At 39.9% G+C, this 7286-nt stretch overlaps 1 pseudogene; it reads right to left on the reverse strand.

Moving 5' to 3' along the window:
* Positions 1-2275: 2275 nt before the first annotated feature.
* Positions 2276-7286, reverse strand: part of LOC102258354 — a 7478-nt pseudogene continuing 2467 nt past the window's right edge.

Raw genomic sequence — 7286 nt, forward strand, 5'->3', positions numbered from 1 at the left:
CTCCTCTGAGTCTCAGTGTGCTTTTCTCTTTCCTTCTAGTTGTAGAATTTCCATTCAGCCAGCCTTCCTGTGGTTCTGGATGATGTCCGTTTTGTCTTTTAGTTGTATTTTTGAAGTGGTTGTGCGAGGCAGCAATTTCAGGTGTTTAGCTATGCCACCATCTTGGTTTCGCAAGAAGTGATATTTTTTCTTGAACATTAACTTACCAGACACTGAATAACTGCACAAATTAATAAGCGTAACGCAAATAAACCTATTCTTCTTGTTCTCCGAAAACAAAATATTTCCTGTTGCGCACACCAAACAAGTCAGTCCAAGACTAATGACGTGGCAATTGGCTGCTAAAATATTTGCTGCTAGTATCAGTGGAGAGAAATGGTGCGCCTGCGCATAAGGTGCGTAAGGGAAATGAATGCAACACGATTACAGTAATCAGTCATTAGCGAACGTTGTGGGCTCGATCCCAGGTAGAGGGCGTGCAGGAGGCAGCCAATCAATGATTCTCATCACTGATGTTTCTATCTCCCTCTCCCTTCCTCTCTGAAATCAATAAAAATATATTTTAAATAAATAAATAATGTTTGTATTATGTTTTGCCTTGTTACATAAATCATAAGCTAGTCAGTTTCTGCTGAAAAGTCCTGCTCAAATTTTGATAGGGATTGTGTTGACCCTTATAGGCAAAAAAATATAAGAGGGGATGCTCAGATTCACTGGTATCAGAGAAAAGCAAATCAAAACAACAATGGTATTGGTAAAATTAGAAAGCTGCATGGGCGGTTGAGGGGCTGGGTGAAAAACGTGAAGGGATTAAGCAAAGACAAAAACGCACCACATAGACACAGACAACAGTATGGTGATTACCAGAAGGAAAGGGGGTGAAGGGAAGCAGAAGAGGGTAAGGGGGAATAAATGGTGATTGAGTTGGGTGATGAACACACAATACAACATACAAATGATTATTATAGAACTATATAATTTTATTAACCAATGTCACCCCAATAAATTCAGAAAAATTTCAAAAATAATAATAATAAAAGCTGCACAATGGCACATATTAGGGAAGATGTAAGAATACAGGAACCTTTCTAATACTGCTTATAGAAGTATGGACGGTTCCTATTTCTTGCGAACAATCTGCTACTACTTAGTCAAATTCATTAGATACTTATCTTTATGACCTACTTATAAATATATCTCAGATATTCTCACCCAATTGGTAAGACCAATATCAATCTAAGGCAATCTAGATAGCCATTCTGGAGTACTGGATCAGTAAAAGTATATGGATGCACGTTTTAGAATACCACGCATAAGTTAGGAGCAACAGATTCAACGTACACATAGCTATGCAAGTGGATCTTAACTACTACAGCTCTGAGTGAAAAAGAAAACGCAGACCTACAATGCCATTTATATAACTAAAAATATATGCAGAAAGTATACATTTAAAGGAACATATAAAATAAAGTCATTAAACTCTTTAGAATAAGAGGGAGGGGAGCTCTAGCTGGTTTGTCACAAATGGGGGAGAATGATCAATTCAATAGCTCAGATCAAAAAAATAGTGGGAGTGAGAGAGTAGCTTGGACTGTGGCCTGGACCAGCTGAAAAGCTTTGCCTGCTCTTGGCCCCAGTAAAATCTTGAAGGCACAGGCCAGAGAACACTCTCATATGCCTCAAAAATTCAAAAAGACAGAGCTGGCATCTAAGTGTACAGGATAAGGCCATTGTTTCTCTGAACCCCAGACTTTGGATCTACAACAACTCTGCTGAAATGGAAGATTCCACTATTTTCCTGGAGTTCTTGCGGCATCCTCTGGCTTATAACTAGCAGTCACTAGGGTACAACAACTTTCTCTTCACCAGGTCTTCACTGTGAACCTGTGTAATATTCTGTGGGCTGATAAAATTGTCAAGCTCCCTGTGGATCCAAATTATGGAAGCAACATTAGACAAGATGATGAGAGTATACTGCAGTGTCTACTAGGTGAAAACAATTTGCTTAAGAACTACATGACGGGTAATTGATACCGTGGGCTGCTGCTTCCTCTCTTCGGTGAATCTGGGCAAAGAAAGGAAACAAGACTCACTTTGCTTTCTGCTCTCTGTCCTCCACCGCAGATTTCAACTTTTGAGCACCATCCCCAAAACTAACAAATAATCATAATGAAAGTACCATTTGATGCTAATTGGAAAAGGACCTTGGGTTTAGTGATTCTGTGCATCTATGACAAAGCATCTCTTATAGCTCTGGATTTCACATATCCAAGGCTTACCACTGATGCCTTCTAACTCTCAGAGAATCTGGGAATTGAACATTGATCCTGGTGAACAAGATCAGTAAATAAAAATTCAATTCAAAAGCAACCCAATGAATTAATAAGTGATGCATGACATTACCAAGGGGTATTAAAGAAAAAAATAGCAACCTTGATGAGGATCTATATAAAAGCTATATAATGCAAAAATTTAAGAGTGATAGAGCACTTTTTAAGTGCTAAGTATAGCACTGAGGGCTTTAAATATATTATCTCATTTAGTCCTTATAATAACCCTATACACATTATATAACTAATACAACTGAAGTTTAAGTTGAACTGCTGAAGGTCACAGATAAGTAGAACCAGGACTTAAATCCATGCCTGTCTAACACCAGAGCCCCTTAGTTGCCATGCCACCTTGACTCCCAGTGGCAACAGCTTTGGAGCACGTACCCAGTGCCAGATATAAAATAAGGCCATCTATGTGGATAACCTCATCTTAGAATCTTAGCAATGGCTTGGAAGAAGCTCTAGAAGACTTGATTATTGCATCTGCTGGTGACACTGTAAGGAGAAGGAGGAGTGAGCATGCCTATCCTGACAGGCTTCCACAACTCCTGCAATTGCCAAAGTTAAGTGACCTGGTTACTCACATTCGAATTATTGCCTTTGCTTCTGACCACCACATTGTAAAAGGAATTTAGGACAGATGGAATTAGAGTACAGAGTAGGAGCCATGATAATGAAAATACTAAAAAATTCCAATTAAGAAACACACACACACTTACACACACGCCCTGGCCCGTGTGGCTCAGTTGGTTGGGCATTGTCCCGTGTACAGAGAGGTTGCCGGTTTGATTCCTGGTCCCAGGCTGCAGGTTCAGTCCTCAGCAGAGAGTGTGCAGGAAGCAGCTGATCGATGATTTTCTCTCTCTCTCCCCTCTGCCTTCCTCTCTCTCTAAAGTCAATAAAAACATATTTAAAAAGAAAAGAGAAAACACACACACTCTTTATAAGTCATAAATTCAGTAATAATACCTCTCAATGCTTTCATTTTAAGGAAAGAAAAGGTTGACAACGGTTCCTATACTTAATTTTCTCCCTTTACCAGCATTGCTTCTAAAACAGCGGTTCTCAACCTGTGGGTCGCAACCCCTTTGGAGGTCGAACGACCCTTTCACAGGGGTCGCCTAAGATCATCCTGCATATCAGATATTTGCATTACGATTCATAACAGTAGCAACATTACAGTTATGAAGTAGCAACGAAAATAATTTTATGGTTGGGTCACAACATGAGGAACTGTATTTAAAGGGCCAGAATGTTGAGAACCACTGTTCTAAAAGGAAAGAAAAGAACAAAGTTGACACCATCAGATCCCCTTTATAAACATTAGTGAGCTGGAGAACTCACTAATGTCACCAGCATCATAGCCTTTTCCTCGCAGGATGCATCTGCTCCCTCCGGAATTGTTCCTGATAAACAAACCTAAAAACTACGGATTTCCAGGCCATGCTTCCTTGGGAGATGTCGTGTGTTTATCAAGCTATGTAATTTTCAGATAATAAAATAGAGGAGTTTCTCACTGAAATAGCCCCATCTTTGTAAGTGATGTGCATATCACTGGGACATTACTTAGGGATCTAACACTAATTCCAACCCACAGCTCATTTTGATGAGGTAAGGAAGGACCCAGGAAGTGGTACGGACACCCACACTGGTGCATGTTTTACCTGTGCTTCATTATTACTTATAGCTTTGAAATTATCACTAAAGCTAAATATGGGATAGATCTCTGATTCCTGTGAATCTGATCAATCTTTTGTGTTCATCAGAAAAAGAAATCAAATATTCCTCTGTGCATATATTCATCTCAAAACTTTTAAACAAGATGTTCTCCCTACATGATAGCTTAATTGACTTTTTTGATTATGAAGTTACATATAGTCATTTTATAACATTCAAATTAAACAAAAGTACTCGATAAAATAAAAATCACAGCCCTGGCCCAGTGGCTCAGTTGGCTGGAGCGTCGTCCCATACACCAAAAGGCTGCAGGTTCAATTTCCAGTCAGGGTGACATGGGACATTAAACGGGTCTGAGGCTGCCTGACACTACTTAAGTCAAATAAGCAGAGACAGGACTGAATCATATATGAATGTTTGTTCCAGTCAGGCCGGCAGTATGGGGAGAGCCTCAGATTATCCTGAAAATTCTGCTCTGCCTTTTTCTGCCAGCTGGCTGATTACATAGGGAAGATAGCTGCGTGCAGCTGCAAGCTGCGAGTGTAACAGGGAAAGGGGAGGGAAGGTCTGCAGTCTGGCCTCCCAGGAGCTCCAAGTCTGATAGCAAGGTGGCTAATCTTCTATGATGTTACAAAGAGCTCAGCCTGTTCCTGGGGCTGGAGAACGGTCAGCATTCCTGAGGCAAACTCCCGGAGGGGGTCAGAGTCCGGGCACAGCAACCAAGTCAAAGCATGTCCTGTCCTTGGTCTGGGTTTTTTTCTCCTAAGTAATAGACCCATCTGGACTCCAAGGCATCTAATCTTTTTACAGTCCTGTTTTTCTTCTTGCAGCACATCCTCCAGTTTCCCAGGGTCTGTAAGAAAACCTGTTATCTATACTTAGTAAGGCAAATAAATATTAAAAAGCTGTGGTTCAGCCCTAGCTGGTTTGGCTCAGTGGATAGAGCATTGGCCTGCGGACTGAAGGGCACATGCCCCAGTTGCAGGCTCAATCCCCAGTAGGAGGCATGCAGGAGGCAGCCAATCAATGATTCTCTCTCATCATTGATGTTTCGATCTCTCTCTCCCTCTCCCTTCCTCGCTGAAGTCAATAAAAATACATTTTTTAAAAAAAACAACTGTGGTTCAATTCTTATTATGTGCCCTTTCCCTATCAAGGGCACATACCTAGGTTGCGGGTTCAATCCCTGGTCAGGGCGCATATAGGAGGAAACCAATCAATGTTTCTCTCTCACATCGATCTCTCCCTCTCAAAAAGATAAAAATAAGTAAAAACATATCCTTGGGTAAGGATAAAATATATATATAATTTTTTAAATCACAAATAATCTTTCCCAAAGATGAAAACCCTTAAAATTTTTGGTATCTATGCTACCAAATTTTTAAAAAATTTTATGTGTATATATAAATAACAAAGACTAAATCATACAATGCATACTTCCTCTCCTTTTACACTTAATACATCATTGATGGCTTTTTATGTCATTAAATCCTCAGTTATCATTTAAAGCTGCATGAAATTCTAATTAATGTACCATAAATTAGCAAAGTATTGATGGACATTGAGATTTTCAAACCCTTGTTATAAGTAACGCTAAGAAGGGGATATAGTACTTATATCCTTGTGAACTTATCCATTTATTCAATGTGTTAATTCTGGGTCAAAGGGCAAGCATAGTTTTGTTTAATTTTGTTTTAGACTTTGAATATATATTGACAAAATATATTGTACCAAAATACTAAAATCACAGGCACAGTTGTTCCTGTTTTGCCTCATCCTTGCTAACAATAGTAGCTAGAAAGCTTATTTTCAAAGAATGGGGGCTAGACTTTCAGGTATTCTGTAAGTACTCAGTAAATTTGTGCAATAGCCAATTAGATACTCTGACCAAATCTGTTTGCCTGATGGCAGGAATTTCTGCTTTATCACTGGCTCACTGCCCAACTTTTGATCTCATTTAAAGTCTAAGTTAGAGCTCCGGGCAAGTGACACAAGTAGCTCTGTCCCATCCACCCACTGCATCTCCCCAGGCATGTCCCTGTCCTTCAGGCATGAAGTTCTTGCCTCTGGCTTTTGCTGCTCTCCTATTCCTGGCTTCAATGACCTTAAGTAACTTGAAATTCTCCATAATGAGAAGAGAGTGATGGAGAGGAAGGGAGACAAAAACAAAAGCATTAGATACATCTATTTTTAAATGAAGGGAAAAATTTTAATGGACATCTATAGGAGGGGGAGAATTATAAACAACCATTTAAAGTCTCTGGAAACAGACCTAAATATATACAGCAAATACAAGAAGCATTTATTTGAGAAAATCTACTATATCTCATTGAGATTGTGGGAGTCTGTGGCATCAGGGCCAGAACTTGATCTCAATGTTGGCGTGACAACACAAGGATGGGAACACTGGGAGACAGGATTCAGTGGAGACCATCCAACAGTCTACATTCTTTCTTCTAGCCCCAAATAATTCATACCTTTCTCTCATACAAAATATACTCCCTCCCTCCCATGACTCCCAACTCGTATCATATCATGACCTCGGGCTTAGGTTTGTTGACTAAGGTCCCATCATCTAAATTGGGTCCAAATATAGATGAAAAGCCTTCAACTTGATCCTCTTGAGCCAGAGACCTGTGAACTAAAAGAGTAAGTTATCTGCCCACCCCACACACACATCTCACCCAAAGTACAATGGAGACACAGGGATGGAATAGCAACAATTAACACTCCTGTTCAAAAGGGGAAGATGGGGAACAGGCGGGGACATACATAACAGTCACTGGTCCAAAAGAATTCTTAAATCCAGTCAGGCCTACACTGACAGTTCCCTGTGCTCTGGGGACAGAGAATGTTCCCTAGGAATGATTCCCTAATTCACTTTTTCACTTGGCTCTTGGATTTACCCTGGGCACGTGACTCCACCCCGTGAGATAGAAGAATGGCCAGTGTTTGCAGCTGCTTATCTTGCTTTCTGCCTATAGGGCGTTGGAGTGCTAGAGGAATCTTTTCATTTTGCACTGTCTCTTTTCCTCCTAGTTGGTGTTTTTTGCTTGTACAATTACCTTTAAAACTTGGTGGACCTTGCATGAATCTGACTAGCATGGATATCATGATCCAAAAAGCATGTCTGTAATAGTTTTTAAGACAGACCTCTCTTCTTTATGAATAAAAAATTATCTTCTATGTCTAGTTTGGAAACTCCTGGGGGTTCCAAAAACACTTTCAAGGGGCCCATGAAATTAAAACTATTTTCATAAGAATACTAAAACATTA

Source organism: Myotis brandtii, unplaced genomic scaffold (genome assembly GCF_000412655.1).
Source record: "Myotis brandtii unplaced genomic scaffold, ASM41265v1 scaffold450, whole genome shotgun sequence".
Lineage (NCBI taxonomy): Eukaryota > Metazoa > Chordata > Mammalia > Chiroptera > Vespertilionidae > Myotis > Myotis brandtii.